Genomic DNA, 16414 nt, shown 5'->3' with positions numbered 1-16414 from the left:
TGATACTAGAACAAGTTAAGGCTTTGGTGGAATGGTTTTTGTTGGAATAGAATCAATGTACACGTGAGAAGGATACGTATTTGTGGGTGATATTAGAGACAGAATACTATGGACTGAACAATATTGCCCAAAATTAATGTTGAAGTTCTATCCCCCATTGTGATGATATTTGGAGATAAAGAAAATAATCAGGTTTAGATGGGACCATAAAGGTTAGATTGTCAGGATGGAATTAGTGTCCCTATAAGAAGAGACACCAGACATCAGGTTTACTCTCTCTCCTCCATGTGAGGACACAGTGACAAGGTGCCTTCTGTGATCCAGGAAGAGAGCCTTCAGACTTTCAACCTTCAAAACTGTGGGAAAAAATTCTGTTGTTTAAGCCACCCAGGCTATGGCATCTTGGTATGCAGACTAAACTCAGAAAGATATGACACCTTCCTTAGGCCTAGGCCATAGAGTAAAGGTCTTGAGGATAATTGAAGACAGTGTTCACCAACATACTCCATGTCTAATGACATTCAAAGAAGAAAATTGCAGTTATTGAAAAAGTACATTTTAAGGCAGAGATATCAAGTACAAATAAAATGTAGGCATTTCTGTTAAGAATTCCAGTGAAAACAATGTGTTTCAAGTTTGTCCATGTTGCCAAAAATGACAGAAATTTCATTTTTTGTAAGTCTGAATAAAATTCCATCATGTATATATGGCTCATGTTTTCATACATTTATTCATTGATAATCATTCTACTCTGCATGCATATATCAAAATACCACATTCTACCTTATAATTGTATACAAATATAACTGATCAATTAAAAATAATATTAATGAGTTGAAATAATTTTTATTAACAAAAATCTGTGGCCCACATGTTAATTTATGTGTATAAATTTGTGTGTCTCATGGAGTACTAGGGTTGATGTTCTTTTTTGGCTAAACATGAAAACATTTCCTCTCATCCTCACTACTGCATTTTAATTCCCTCAGAAGCTGTGAACTGGATTTTTTTAAAAAATGATGAGGGACACCACAATTTGACATGGACTTTTCTTCAGTTATGATTTTTCAGTAACTCTAACTTCCCCTTGGATTTTCTATCCTAGTATCTTCCACTCATCAAACCATGAGTGAGAGCTCTAACCTTATGTGTGCGTTTCCATCATAGCCAAAATCATTAAACTGCTTAAGTCTAAAAGAACACTAAAAATATCAGGGAAGTAGAAAAGACTTCAAGTTTAGAAAATGTAATCTAAGATGACACTCCATAAACTTTTATTTCCCGAGTTTATAAAAATGGTTTGTTTAAAAAAAATATATAGACTCTCCTGTCAAAGAGCCTGTCTAGGTTATCTCTGGTATCCATTTATTCCCCAGAGTAGTCTCTTTGTGCTCTTCACTCCATAACAAATATGTGACAATCTGCTCCTCAGAGAATAGAATAAGAAAAAAAAAGTTGTATTCTCTTATTCAAATGAATACAAAAATAAAAGAAATCTATACCAAATCCTAAGTGAAAAAATAAGGATTATTTTTATTATTCCAACTGAGCAGAATGAATCACCTATTAAATGCCTCTATTTTATTTATTATTGTCTTATACCAAATGGAAGATGTCAGTATAAGTCAACAACAACTATAAATTGTTTCTAAAACAACAATTTTCTTTCTTTCTTTTTTTTTTTTTAAGCTAGGGGTAACAGAACTGAAACCATGCAGTAAGGAAAAGATAACTTTTACAAATATCTCATAAAAAGTGATTTTTTTAAAATGGAAAAAGGAAATCTGTATGTTTCGGTATAAATAGTCACTTCCAAATTGATGCTGACAATAAATGCTGTATTTTCAATTTAACATGCAAGATAACTCAAATATTTGCCATGGTTAAACATGTATTTCTAAAGAGAAATAGAAAATTCACCTAACTCAAATAAAATGTTTGTAATATAATTAGTTTTTTAAATCTAATATTTTGTGTAAGCACTTCCATTCTCACTTTACCTGGATGAATAAATAAAACCCATATAGTATTCTACATAATTTAGGAAAAGAGAACCTGGTTTTCTTGTCAGGAATATGATTTGCATTTTATCTTACTGATGAATTTCAGCTAATTATTCACGAATTAAACTGAAGTATGATCTGCTTGGAAGATTTTATAAGATATAATATTGTGATTAACATGTATCTGGAGACTTATGTGATCAGTATACTTGTAATTTTAATAAGTAATTAAACTGGTACATTTAGTCCAAGAGAAGACATTAAGATTAAACAAAGCTCCACCCTTGCCAAACTACACCATATTACTCTAAATATATTTCTCTATTTTTTAACATTCCAAAAATGACCATTTAAATTATTTCCCTTTTAATGAGCTAAAGTTTGCATGGACTGCATTAGATTTTAATTTTAATAGTCGATTTCGACAGATCAGTTTTAAGAACGTCTTAAAAACTCTTCTTTAGTTAAAGCATAGTATCTTAATAAAAATGAAGGTTTAAATTCATGTGTGAAATATTCCAGGTTCTTTCCAATGCTTCATAGTTTTAGGAACCCAGTGGACAGGAGGTACCACCCTCCATCTATTTCTTTCTGCTGGAAGAAAAGAACTGAAGAGATGCATTGCTGCAGGAGTCTGTGGTGACTGACAGGTGGGCTTTGTTGCACAGGCCTCACCAGAAGGAGGTCTAAGCCTGAATTCAGAATTAAGCAGCTTTCGGTAAGCAACAGAAAAACAGGTTTACATGTTTTAATATGACTCTCCGTTCACACATTTTTTTGATACTATATGTTAGTGGCATAAAGGAAGGAAGGAAGGAAGGAAGGAAGGAAGGAAGGAAGGAAGGAAGGAAGGAAGGAAGGAAGGAAGGAAGGAAGGAAGGAAGGAAGGAAGGAAGGAAGGAAGGGAGGGAGGGAGGGAGGGAGGGAGGGAGGGAGGGAGGGAGGGAGGGAGGGAGGACGGGAGGGAGGGAGGGAAAACAAGCAACAGACCTGTCTATACACCATCCCTAGGTGAGAGGAAGGGAAGAGGTTAGAAACCTAAGAACATAAGGAAGTGCTGGGGTCAGTGACGTGTGCTCTTTTCCTCTCACATAAAAATGTCCCTAAGTGGCTTTCTATCTGCCTATTTCCCCTCTTTCATGCATACTGTAAATAATGGTAGTGAGCCATGTTCTTTTGTTTCTTTTGCAGCTCCACATGAACAACTTTGTCCAACAGGATGTACATAAATATCTGACTTCCTGCTAACAGTTATTCTAGGATCACTTTCATTAGTTTCCTCTCTTAAAGGTCAATATATATAGTTTTTAACCAAATAGATGAGTTGGCAGTAATTTTCTCTTGTGTCATGCTTCTTCCTAGAAATATTTCATTTATGCAAGCACAAAATAAAACTTTGGGCGACTCTTTTGGATAGAATGGTCAACAAACAGCATTAAAAAGACATAATTTTCCAATTTCATGTGCATTTAGTACTTGATATAAACTAGCAGTGCTTTTATTTTAGATTATGAGTAGTATAGATCAAACATTTAATTGATGTCATTTATTTTCCCTGTAATCATCATGACTTTTGTAATACATTGGTGACATTGTGTGGCTTCCTCCGATATTTAAAATTTGAAAACTTTTTAATTTTATCAAAGACAAGTAGGCAAGAAAGGAAAGAAGTTGTCTCTGGTGCAACAGACCTGAGGATAGATTAGCTGGGATGATTCTTAATTATTTCTTAATTGAGACACATGAGGGAAGTTGTTATTGAAAATCTCAGGGTTTCCTAGAAACCACTAAAGATGTTTTTAACTTGCACTGGGCATTTTGTGAGCTATGGTGAGTAGACCAATCAGCCAATGTGTACTGCTGTGAAAGTGATCTAGTCCACTCTCTGTGTAGTCCTAATTACATTTAAAGAGCAGATGAAAGAGTTGGAAAGACAGCAAATGATGGAAGTGGGAAAAAAAAATGGGGAACTCTAGGAAGAATGTAAGAAGTGATATATAAGACTTCCATATGATAATTGCTTCATTTTTGTTTTTCATTTGTCCCCCCAAAATTAAATGTACTATAGATCATAAATATTCATTTTGTGTTTATTAAAATGTATGATAAGGTTTATTTCTCTTACTGTCTTTTAGGGCACATTTATTATCAATTCTATATTTTTTGTATTCTGTACTAAATATCAGTTCATTTCACCTTTGTCAGTTAATATTCATTCCATTTTTTCAGATGCGGAAACCAAGCCTCATTTTGGTTATATATTTTTTTCAAGTCAAACAATGAGTGATTTATGATTGGTACCTAAACAGTTCAATGTCAGAGCCCATATTCTTTCCACCACATGATCTTTCCTTTTCAATTCTCTGGATTTATACATGCATATTTTAAGTAGTCATGTCATGGTTAGTAGAAGTTTTTATTGCCAAAATCTCTACTTATTTTAAACTGCATATTTCAGTGAAAAAAATTGCTAAATGCTATTGATATTTTATTGTATTTTTTCATTACATTAATTTGTATACTGTTACAACTTTTAACAAAATAAAGAAAGAAGGAACCAGGATATTTCACATGTATCTCTTATAAGTGAATAAAATAAAACATTAAAAAAAATTGCTTTTCTAAGAGGCTAACTGTATTCTTTTCACATCAGATTTAAGCTAAGAAACTGAAAGGTAGTTTATGAAGAAGTTAAGATAGAGAATTTGTCCCAGCCTAGCTGCTTGTGTTGGATGTCCTACTATTCTATAGTACAGCTGTGTGGGGCCTGGAAGTTACTCACTTCAGAGTTTCAGTTTCCATGTCTGTAAAATAAGCATAATAATACCACTTACATTTTATAAGTGTTTTGTGAATTAAATTACTTATTTAAAATAAAATCCTTTATCCTGATATAGGAAAATCCACACCAAGCATTCATTGGAGAAATTGAGACAAAAGAGTTACCAAGGACCCAGAAACTAAGAAAGGATATGAGTGGCACTTGAATAAAAGGGAGTCTGGATCCAACTCATGAGACTGAACTATCACACAACATTCCTCCTTGGTAAACCGATCATCATTTCAGAGTCTCTCTGGTTTGTTTAAAAGTGTATCTGGATAAATATGAACAACTGTTACTGATTTTTTTTTTTTTTTCATTTTAAATGGCAGGAATAAATTTTAAGTTGAAGCTACAGACTCAAGTTTCTTGGAGATGTGTCCTCACCTCAGTAAGAGTATCTATTCATACAAGAGATAATGGTGGAAGATAAATAAGTGATAAAGGCTTGGGCAGTTTTGAAAGCACACTCAGCATAATTCCCTATTGAAAGTAGCTTCCAGAGTTCTTCAGAATAGTAACAAGTTTTTAACAAATGTCCACGCTGATTTTTCACAGCTCTAAGCATGCTTTGTAAGCACCTAATCCGCCTATGGAATTTGGAAAAGACCATGGAGGAAGTAAAATCTGGTAAAATAAGACTGTTTCCTCTTTCTAGTAAACAGAAAACATGTAACATTTGTGTATGGAATTTGTTAAAAGGACTCTGTGACTTGTTCTGTATCTGTTATCTGTTAATCTCCAGGTCATTATCATGATGTTCAGTATTTATTACCCTCTTTCTAGTATCTTACGAATAGGTTACAGCTGAATGTTTGAAAGATAGAGACACATGGGAACCTGAATGCATATTTTAAGGTTTATCGATATTCGACAATAATGACAAAAGTATCATAGACACATTTTTGAAACCCTAAAGTTAGACTTGTCTAAAAGATGTGAAGTTTTAGGGAAAAGGAACTTCTGCACTTATGAAAAAAGATTTTTTCTGGTGCATAAAAAATAACATAGACCTGACTCTGTATCACTACTCTTTTCCTTGAAAAAAGAATTTGAAAGATGATATGAAAGAGCTTCTCTATTCCTTTTCTTCCCTACCTTCAGCATAGAGTACAATGAACCTGCTAGAAAAAGAGTACAGTCCAACATAGGACAATCTCATTAACAGAATTTAAATTTAGAAAATCTGCATCTGAGATAAAATGTTTAAGAGAAATTTCTATTTTATGATCTAAGATGTAATTCAAGAAATATAAGACTGTCCCAGGATCATTGTAATAGTGTTTCAATGGTTATTGTGTTTCAATTAAAAGTTTTCTAATACAAATCTGATTCATTAAGCCACCCACAGATATTTAACTTATACAATTGATTCTGTCAAATATGATGTTGAGACTAGGGATCTTCTCATTTTTATATTGAAGAGAATAATTTTTGAACTTTTACCACTAATGTGCAAAGAAAAGATTATCCTGTGAAAACATCTATGTTAGGTCTGTGTACACAAATCTAATTGTCATTCTAAGCATTCCTTTCCATGGAATAATATTAAGAATCACGATGCTAGGACATCTGGGTTAGGCCCATGTTTGGCAAAACAAACATTTCAAAATGAAAGTGAATTTTAAATCCTGATACTATAAATGCCTTTGGGATAAAATGTTCTTTTATAGCTTTCTCTCATTCACTCTCAGAAATAGGTGCTACGCTTTCATATAGACCTTTTCAGGATAATGAGATTTAATGTTTGGCAGAGGTACCTGGAAGCTTAGCTCTTCACCCTTTGTGAAGGCCCATCTCCCCACGCATAACTACTTTTCAAGTGCAGATTAAATATACAGTTCCAAAAGAGTTTGGCCCTAATTTATTTTAATCAAATATAAGTGAAGGGAACTAATTTCTAAATAGCAAAAGCTCATGCACAAGGTTAAATAAGTAATTTAGCTCTGCTACCTATTCAGTATTATTTACTCTTGAATTTATCCTTGTTTGAGTTATGTATATATGATAATGGCATAATTTATGCTTCACCCAAGTGTCCTAACAAGTCTCTAAAGGTTTATTGCCCATTACATTGAGCAAATTTTCCTTAGCAGATAAAACAGAGGTGGAAATGAGAAAACTGGTAATTGCGGGACTATAATGCCTATAACCTAAGGACAAAACGGCAGTACTCTGGCTTAGATTCAGAGAAATCACAGCTGAATTCCCGTTTTCAAGCTTACTGTACAACACTGTTCAGTTCATCTCATTTGGAGGCTTGTCCTCCATGTCACTAAAGTAGGAATAATGATGTCTATTCCACATAGGATGAGGAGTAAATGAAATATAACCTTAAAATTCAGAGTTCAGTATCTATAGTGAGAAAGACTTTAAAAATGGCAGGTATGACTATTAGGATTTGCACATCTTTGAATATCTGCTGGTGTCAGTTTTATTCCCTGAGTTCACTAAAGGTTTAATTGATACTTAGTGTATTTCTTGCATTTCCTTTGGACTCAGAAGGCAAAGAAAAAAAGACACATGTCAGGTTTTTGAGAGCAACCTAGTGATTGAATTGTAAATTTCATAAAAAAATCAAACATAATTTTGATTTAATTTGACTCTTCATTAGTGATATTCTCCTAATTGTTTGAAATAACCATTAACAAATACTAATGATTAGGAAAATGTCAACAGAATTCATAATATTCACTCCTCCCATGTTTAGAATAGAACTTCTATTGTAGAGTCTGGTTAGACGATTTACAGAAGCTGACAGAGTCTTACAAAAGCTAAGGAAATCTCTTCCTTTGAGAAGTGTATTTTATTATGCTTAACCAAATTAAATGACTTTTAAAAAATGTTTTGTGGAGCTCTATGTTCCATTTTGTCTTTGATATGCATCTACATTTCCTGTAATAAGCAATTATTTTTCGAACCTCCCCCTGATTTATTGTACCTGAAATTAGATCTGATGTCAAGAAGCCCACGGTATTTTCATTTTAATTTGCTAAAATTTAATGTCTCATCTCCTTAATTTATATCTTTCAGTTCACCAAAGAAATAGATCAGATAAATTAAAGCCGAATAATTACTGAAAAAGTATTTGAGAGAAAAAAAGGATGACCTTTAAAGAAACTTAGGATATTTGAATTGTTCTCAAAAACTTTTAAAGATCGATAATCTCCCCACTATGTGTATCCATATGTACCCCTCCTTATGTGACAGTCAATTCTTTTAGAATAATTTCACAACTTAAAATGACCAGTACCAGGCAAGTTTTTAAGAATACACAGTATCTGAAACTGATAGATTATCATGCAACCATAAAATAATATAATTGCTGTGATTACAGAGAAAAATATTTTTTACATAAAAATCACAGGATATAAAGTTTTCTTATAGTCATTTCTAATTCCCAGGTCATACTGATGGTATTTATACTCTACTAATTCCTACAGGAATAAAACATTTTAATATAAAATATCATCCTTAAGTCACACATTTAGAATACGATAGTAAAAACCTGAACTTTTGATAGAAGGAAGAACAGGAGAAGGCAACTCCATGGTTTTAAAATATTCTTGAAGTTGAAACTTCTATTTCATCCAAAGTATCTACTGTCATAGAACCAACATCTAGAATTTTCTCAAAAAGCTAAGAAATGGCCAAGTTTAAGACTACACAATAGAACTAATGAATGGATGAAGAAAATGTGGTATATATACACAACAGAATATTACTCAGTCAAAAGAAGAATGAATTTCATGATTGCTTGTTCTATTTCTGTAAGGTACATTATTAGAATTTTATTTGGAATTGCATTGAATCTGTATAGCACTTTTGGTAGTATGGCCATTTTGACAATATTAATTCTGCCTATCCAAGAACATGAGAGATCTTTCCATCTTCTAAGGTTTTCTTTAATTTCTTTCTTTAGTGTTCTGTAGTTCTCATTGTAGAGGTCTTTCACCTCTTTTGTTAGTTTGATTCCCAAGTGTTTTATTTTTTTTTTTTTTTTGAGGCTATTGTGAATGGGGTAGTTTTCCTAACTTCACTTTCTGAAGATTCATCACTTATGTATAAAGATGCATTGGATTTATGAGCATTGATCTTATATCCTGCCACTTTACTGAATTCACTTATGAGTCCTAGAAGTTTTCGGGTCAGATTTCCCGGTTCCTCTAAATATATAATCATGTCATCAGTGAACAGGGATAGTTTGAGTTCTTCTTTTCCTACTCATGTCCCTTTAATTTCTTTGGTCTGTCTAATTGCTCTGGCTAGAGTTTCAAGGATAATGTTGAATAGAAGTAGTGAAAGAGGGCATCCCTGTCTTGTTCCAGTTTTTAGGGGGAATGCTTTCAGTTTTTCACCATTTAGAATGATATTGGCCATGGGCTTAGCATAGATGGTCTTACAATATTGAGGAATGTTCCCACTATCCCTATTTTTTCTAGTGTTTGAGCATAAAGGGATGCTGTATTTTATCAAATGCTTTTTCTGCATCTATTGAAATAATTATGTGATTCTTGACTTTAAGTCTGTGATATGATGAATTACGTTTATTGATTTCTGAATGTTGAACCAACCTTGCATCCCTGGGATAAAACCCACTTGATCATGGTGCACTATCTTTTTAATATATTTTTGTATGTGATTTGCTAAAATTTTGTTGAGAATTGTTGCGTCAATGTTCATTAAGGATGTTGGTCTGAAATTTTCTTTCTTGATGTGTCTCTGTCTGGTTTAGGTATCAGGGTAATATTGGCTTCATAGAATGAGTTTGGGAGGGCTCCCTCCTCTTCTATTTCATGGAATACTTTGAGAAGTATTGGAATGAGCTCTTCTTTAAAGGTTTTGTAGAACTCAGCTGAGAACCTATCTGGTCCTGGACTTTTCTTTGTTGGTAGGCTTTTGATGACTTCTTCTATTTCATTACTTGAAATTAATCTATTTAAGTTGTGTATGTCCTCCTGGTTCAGTTCAGGTAATTCATATGTCTCTAGAAATCTGTTGATGTCTTCGAGATTTTCTGATTTGTTGGAGTATAGATTTTCAAAATAGCTTCTAATTATGTTTTGTATTTCACTCGTGTCTGTCGTAATATTTTCTTGTTCATTCTGAATTTTAGCAATTTGAGTTTTCTCTCTTCTTCTCTTTGTTAGTGTGGCTAAGGGATTATCAATCTTGTTTACTTTTTCAAAGAACCAACTATTTATTTTGTTAATTTTTTCTATTGTTTCTTTTGCTTCAATTTCATTGATTTCAGCTCTGATTTTCTCTATTTCCTGTCTTCCACTACTTTTGGTGTCGATCTGTTCTTCTTTTTCTAGGGCTTTAGGCTGTAGTGTTAAGTCGTTTATTTGTTGATTTTTACTTCTTTTATTGAATACGCTCCATGAGCAATCCTTAGCAGGAAGAGTGAAGCAGGGGGTATCGCAATACAAGATCTTCAACTATACTACAAAGCAATAGTAACAAAAACGGCATGGTATTGGCACCAAAATAGACACGGTAGATCAATGGTACAGAATAAAGAACATGGACACAAACCCAAATATATACAATTTTCTCATACTAGACAAAGGTGCCAAAAATATGCAATGGAGAAAAGATAGCCTCTTCAACAAATGATGCTGGGAAAACTGGAAATCCATATGCCACAGATTGAAACTAAACCCCTCTCACCCTGCGCAAAACTCAACTCAAAAATGGATCAAGGACCTTGTAATCAGACCAGAGACCCTTCATCTTATAGAAAAAAAGTAGGTCCAAATCTTCAATATGTCGGCCCAGGATCAGACTTCTTCCTTAACAGGACTTCCATAGCACAAAAAATAAAAACAAGAACAACAACTGGGATAGATTCAAACTAAAATGCTTTCTCTCAGCAAAGGAAACTATCAGCAATGCGAACAGAGAGCCTATAGAGTGGGAGAAAATCTTTGCCACCCATACTTCAGATAGAGCACTAATTTCCAAAATATATAAAGAACTCAAAAAACTCTACACCAAGAATACAAATAATCCAATCAACAAATGGGCTAAGGATATGAACAGACACTTCACAGAAGAAGATCTAAAAGCAATCAACAGACATATGAAAAAATATTCAACTTCTCCAGTAATAAGAGAAATGCAAATCAAAACTACCCTAAGATTCCACCTAACCCCAATTAGAATGGCGATTATCAAGAATACAAGCAATGATAGGTGTTGGCAAGGTTGTGGGGAAAAAGGTACACTCATACATTGCTGGTGGGATTGAAAATTAGTACAGCCAATCTGGAATGCAGTGTGGAGATTCCTCAGAAAGCTTGGAATGCAACCACCATTTGACCCAGCTATCCCACTCCTTGGCCTATACCCAAAGGACTTAAAATCAGCATACTACAGAGATACAGCCACATCAATGTTCACTGCTGCTCAATTCACCATAGCCAGATTGTGGAACCAACCTAGATGTCCTTCAATTGATGAATGGAAAAAGAAACTGTGGTATATATATATACAATGGAATATTACTTAGCCAAAAAGAATAATAAAATTATGGCATTTGCAGGCAAATGGATGAAACTGGAGAATATCATGCTAAGTGAGGTAAGCCAATCTCAAAAAAACAAAGGAAGAATGATCCCGCTGATAAGCAGATGATGACAAATAATGGGGGGAAGGGGCAAGAACAGAGGAAGGAGGTATTGTATAGAGGGAAAAGAGGAGTGGGAGGGATGGGAGGGTAGGGAAAAAATAACAGAATGAATCAAACACCATTTCCCTATGTAAATGTATGATTACACAAATGGTATGCCTTTACTCCATGTACAAACAGAGAATCAACACTTATCCCATTTGTTTACAAGAAAAATAAATTAAAAAAAAAAGAAAAAAAAAAGAATTAAAAAAATAAAAAAAGAATGAAAACATGGCATTTGCCAGTAAATGGATGGAACTGGAGACTATCATGCTAAGTGAAATAAGCCAGTTCCCCCAAACCAAAGCCCAATGGTCTCTCTACTATGCAAATGCTAACACACAGTAAGGGCAGAGGGGGATGGGCAGGGAAGATTAGAAGTACTTAGGATTAGACAAAGGGGAACAAGGGAAGTGTGCGGGAAGGGAATAGGAACTAGGTAAAATGAATTGTCATTACTTTCCCATGTTCATATATGAATACACAATGTAACTCCACATTATGTATAACCACAAGAATGGGAAGTATTATGGTTTGAATGTGAGGTGTCCCCCAAAAGATATGTGTGAGACAATCAAGAAGGTTCAAAGGAGAAATGATTGGGTTGTGAGAGTCTTAATCAGTGATTTAATCCCCTGGTAGGGATTAACTGAGTGGTAACTGAAGTGGTAGGGTGTGGCTGGAGGAGGTGGGAACTGGGGCGTGGCTTTGGGTTTATATTTGAATAGGCAAGTGGAGTCTCTCTGCTTTCTGAGCACAATGTGAGCTGCTTCTTTCCTCCTGGGCACTCTTCTGACTTGTTTTTCAGCCTCACCTTGAGCCCCAAGGAATGGAGCCAGCCTTCTGTGGACTAAGACCTCCCAAACCCTGAGTCCTGAAATAAACTTTTCCTCCTCTACAGTTGTTCTGGCAGGGTCTTTTTAGTCACTGAAGCGAAAAAGTTGATGAAAACAGGAAGTCATACTCCACGTATGTATAATAGTTCAGAATACATTCTACCGTCATGGATAACTAAAAAGAATAAAAATTTTAAAAAAAAATTACATAGTGATATGAACATGAAACCACAAGCTCAAGTGTGCAGAAAATAACTGCTGTTGTTTTAGTCAATATATATCAAACCCTAAATCCACAATCTTCTAAAGAACAATTCATATATCATTATTCCCAATTTTCCCTCTCAACACACCTGCCCAATAACCTTCCATTTATAGTTTCCAATATAAGAACTGGAGCAATTATTATCTTCAGTGGGAAAAATACCAGGAGAATGAAGACAAACTAATATTTCTGATTCATCCAACCATAGTGGAAGTAAATGGGAGGCTCAGACCCAGATGAAAGAGAACATGTGTCAGACTCCACTCTTCTTTTCCGTGCAGCCAATGTGATGTGAATTTTGAAAACCCAAGCAAAATTTGGAAATGAAAACATTGCAAGGAACTTTGCATGTGATGTTGGAGGAACTAAGTCTCAAAATATATGTAGTGTTTACCATAAAAATACTTGGGCTATAAAATATCAATTTGTTCATCGATTAATTCATTAAATGAAAATTTTTCTAAGGACATGGTAAATCAAGTAACAAGGTACCCAATGCTGAAATATCTACTGGAAAACTTCTTAAAGGTAGAAAGCCTCTACAATGGTACTGAACAAGCCCGGTGTCCTTATCATGCCCTTGTGCAACCCTGGCCCTTACTGGGACCTGGATTTAATGACTTTCCTCTAATGAATACTAAGCAGAAGTTGTAGGATGTCACTTTACTGATTAGGTTACCAAAGACTGCAACCTCTGCCTTGAACACTTTCTGGCTCTCCCTTAAGTCACTTGCCCTGGGGGAATCCAAGTGCCTTGTCATGAGGTAGCCCTGTGGAAAGACCCACCAGACCTGGGATTGACACCTGGAAATAACAAATAGGGTAAACTTCCAATGGGTCTTCCCTGAAGTTGAGTCATCAGAAAACAAAACAAAACAAAAGCCCACGTTCTCAACTTGAATACAACTATGTGATAGACCTGAGACAGAGAGAGGTCAACTAAACCATGCAGATTTCTCAGCCACAGAAACAATGAGATGATGAATAGTTGTTAAACCACTAAATTTTAATGTATTAAACAGCAATAATATCGTGGCTTTACATTTATCTTCCAACAATGTTCCGTAGGTTCTCAAAATTTTTTTGTTAAATGAAATAAATGAAAAAGGATTGATGTTTAATAAGGAAAGAATATGGAAAAAATAAAACTACACAAGAATTCGAATGCACAATGTCTTCTTATTGATATGAATTTTTTGATGTAGCGAATTCATATCTCTTCTATCCACATTTTCTTATCATTCATATATGTTAAGAATCTTTTATTAGGGAGAAATGTTACAATTCTGTGTTGGTATGAAATAATTTGCTCTTTATATCTCTATTCTCAAGTAGAAAATCCTACATTATCTCGATTTGGTATCTGCTTGGAAACAAATGATTTGCTTTACTACAGAAAATTAGATGGTATTCTCACACTTTGGTAGCAAACAACTTGTCCTTCTGGCCTCTTGTGTACAGTAAGTATTCTTAGAGTAGCTGCAAGTTTTAGAGAAATGCTAACTAAATGGTTTATTCTAAATATTTCCAGATTTCCACGTAGGAAAAATCGCAATGAAATTAGTAAGTTAAATGCCATTTTTTTTTTTACATTTGTAAAATCTTCTGTATGAAAATATGTGTTTTATTTAGATTAAGGGTGGAATAAAGATAAACAAATACAAATACACCTAGTAGCAAAATAAAAATGTTACTAAAGATTGAATGTTCAAATTGTTTGTTTTTCATTTTAAACTGCTTACTGTGTGTACATAAAAAGTTTACATTGATAACCATAAAATGAGGATAGGTGTCCAATTAATATTTGAAGTACATATTTGCCTGTTCTGAGACATATATCATGCTGCATTCTTTATTATAATCTCAATTCTTCAAAATGGTACGGGTTGAAAGTGAAAATTATAAATATTTGCTTATTTTTTCAAATTACTGTTGCTCTCTACAGTCATAAGAACTCCTAAAGAAGACAATTAAACCATGTATTGGACTAGTGTCAAGATTATTTTGCAGATACTATCTCATGTCTGATGTATTCTACCTTTATGTACACAACACCTCCTGGGGAGGAGGACAACCCCCACAGACTGATGGGATTAGCTAGTTCTTCCACACCATTGGCCTGTTACAGCTACTCATTCTCTCATATTTTACGTATTAATTAGTATATGAACTAGATCCAGTTACAGAAAACTTCAGACCTTACACGTGTAACTTTATAACAAAACTTGACTAACAAAAAAATGAACTTAAAGAATTGTTGATTCCTTTAGCTGAGGTATTTACTTAAATTACTTTGTCTCACAGATAAAATACAAACTGATTTCTACAATTTTTATAGGCACTTGCGATATTTCCAAATTTTAATAAATCTTTGATTAAAATGATGGATAGAAAATAATGAAGAGACATTAAACCAAAATTTATTGTTTACTGTGACTGCATTGGTGGTTGCAAAAAGTAATGAATAAGCAAGCCCAGCCTTCAGTAAGAAAGAGATGAAATGGCTTAAACATCAAAACTGAAGCAGCTGTCTAACCTAAAATGTGATTCGTCATATATCATTTCTTAATCTATTTAATAATTTCTTTTTTAAGTTTAAACTTCTTTAATAATAAAATACAATTATATTGGATTAAACCTTGCACTTCTAGTCTCTTTCTGCTTAAAGGAAATGAAAAATCGATCTTTTCCTGAATATATGGGATCAGATCACATTAGTTTAATAGCATCCATTTTACATGTGATAGATTATAATAATGTAAATAACTTTTTCAATATAATATGCTTTCATTTCTCTAGCATATACTTAGTAGAACTTTAATTCTAAATGATACATAAAATAAAACATTATGCTGATGTCAGCAATTTAGGTTCATATGAGAGAATTATAAACAATCACATTTTGCTGTCTAGAGTTTAATACTCATTTAAAATATTCACCAAATATTATTTCAGTCCTTGATATGTTAATATTTATCTATTTTGTCAATCAGTGGCTCATAAAAATTCCAAATCAATAAAAATCAACTTTAAAAAAATTATTTAAAAAATCAACTAAAATGGACCTCAAATAGACCTCAAACTAACAAAAACCTACCTGAGGCTCAGAGGTGCTCTCAATCATGTCTTATTTCTCCAAATTATTTAAAGCCATCTCAGGATCCACAAGATCAAAAAACAGAAGTGCAATCTCATCTCCATTTTTCTGCCCTGTAAATGTACTTTCTAAAAACCCAGAGGGATAAGGTTTCAAAAAGCAAAGGGACACTGTCCCTATAATTTCAATACATAGAGAAAACCCCCAGCACCATTGTTGCTGTTACCTTTTGCTGCCAACCACAGGTAGTATTTTTAATGCTTCTTTATACTGCTTTGGAAGTTGATATCTCATTCAATACAGCTGCCTTCCTGTTTAGAGCTTGCAACTCAATGCACTAATCACCTCCAAGGTGAAGGTAGTATTAATTGTACTAATGACAGATAATTTCATATGCTTTTTAGACACCAGGCATGATTATAAATGCATTACATATTTTACCACACTTTGCCAAATACCAGTGGATTTAGGACCAGTGTGGTCTTCTCTTGGCTAGATCAGTAGTATGTTCAGTCAGATTTCCTGTATTAGTTTGCTTCTGCTGCCATAACAAATATCATAGACAGAGTAGCTTAAACAACAGAAATTTCTTTTCTCATAATCCTGAAGGTTAGAAATCCAAGACCAAAGTGTTGACACTTCTAGTGTTTGTTGAGTATTCTCTTCTTGTCTTGCAGATGACTGGCTTCTTGATGCTTCCTCACATGATCAACCCT

This window comes from Sciurus vulgaris (genome assembly GCF_902686455.1).
Source record: "Sciurus vulgaris genome assembly, chromosome: 7".
NCBI lineage: Eukaryota > Metazoa > Chordata > Mammalia > Rodentia > Sciuridae > Sciurus > Sciurus vulgaris.
The sequence above is the reverse complement of the archived record's forward strand: the minus strand, read 5'-3'. Positions refer to the sequence as shown.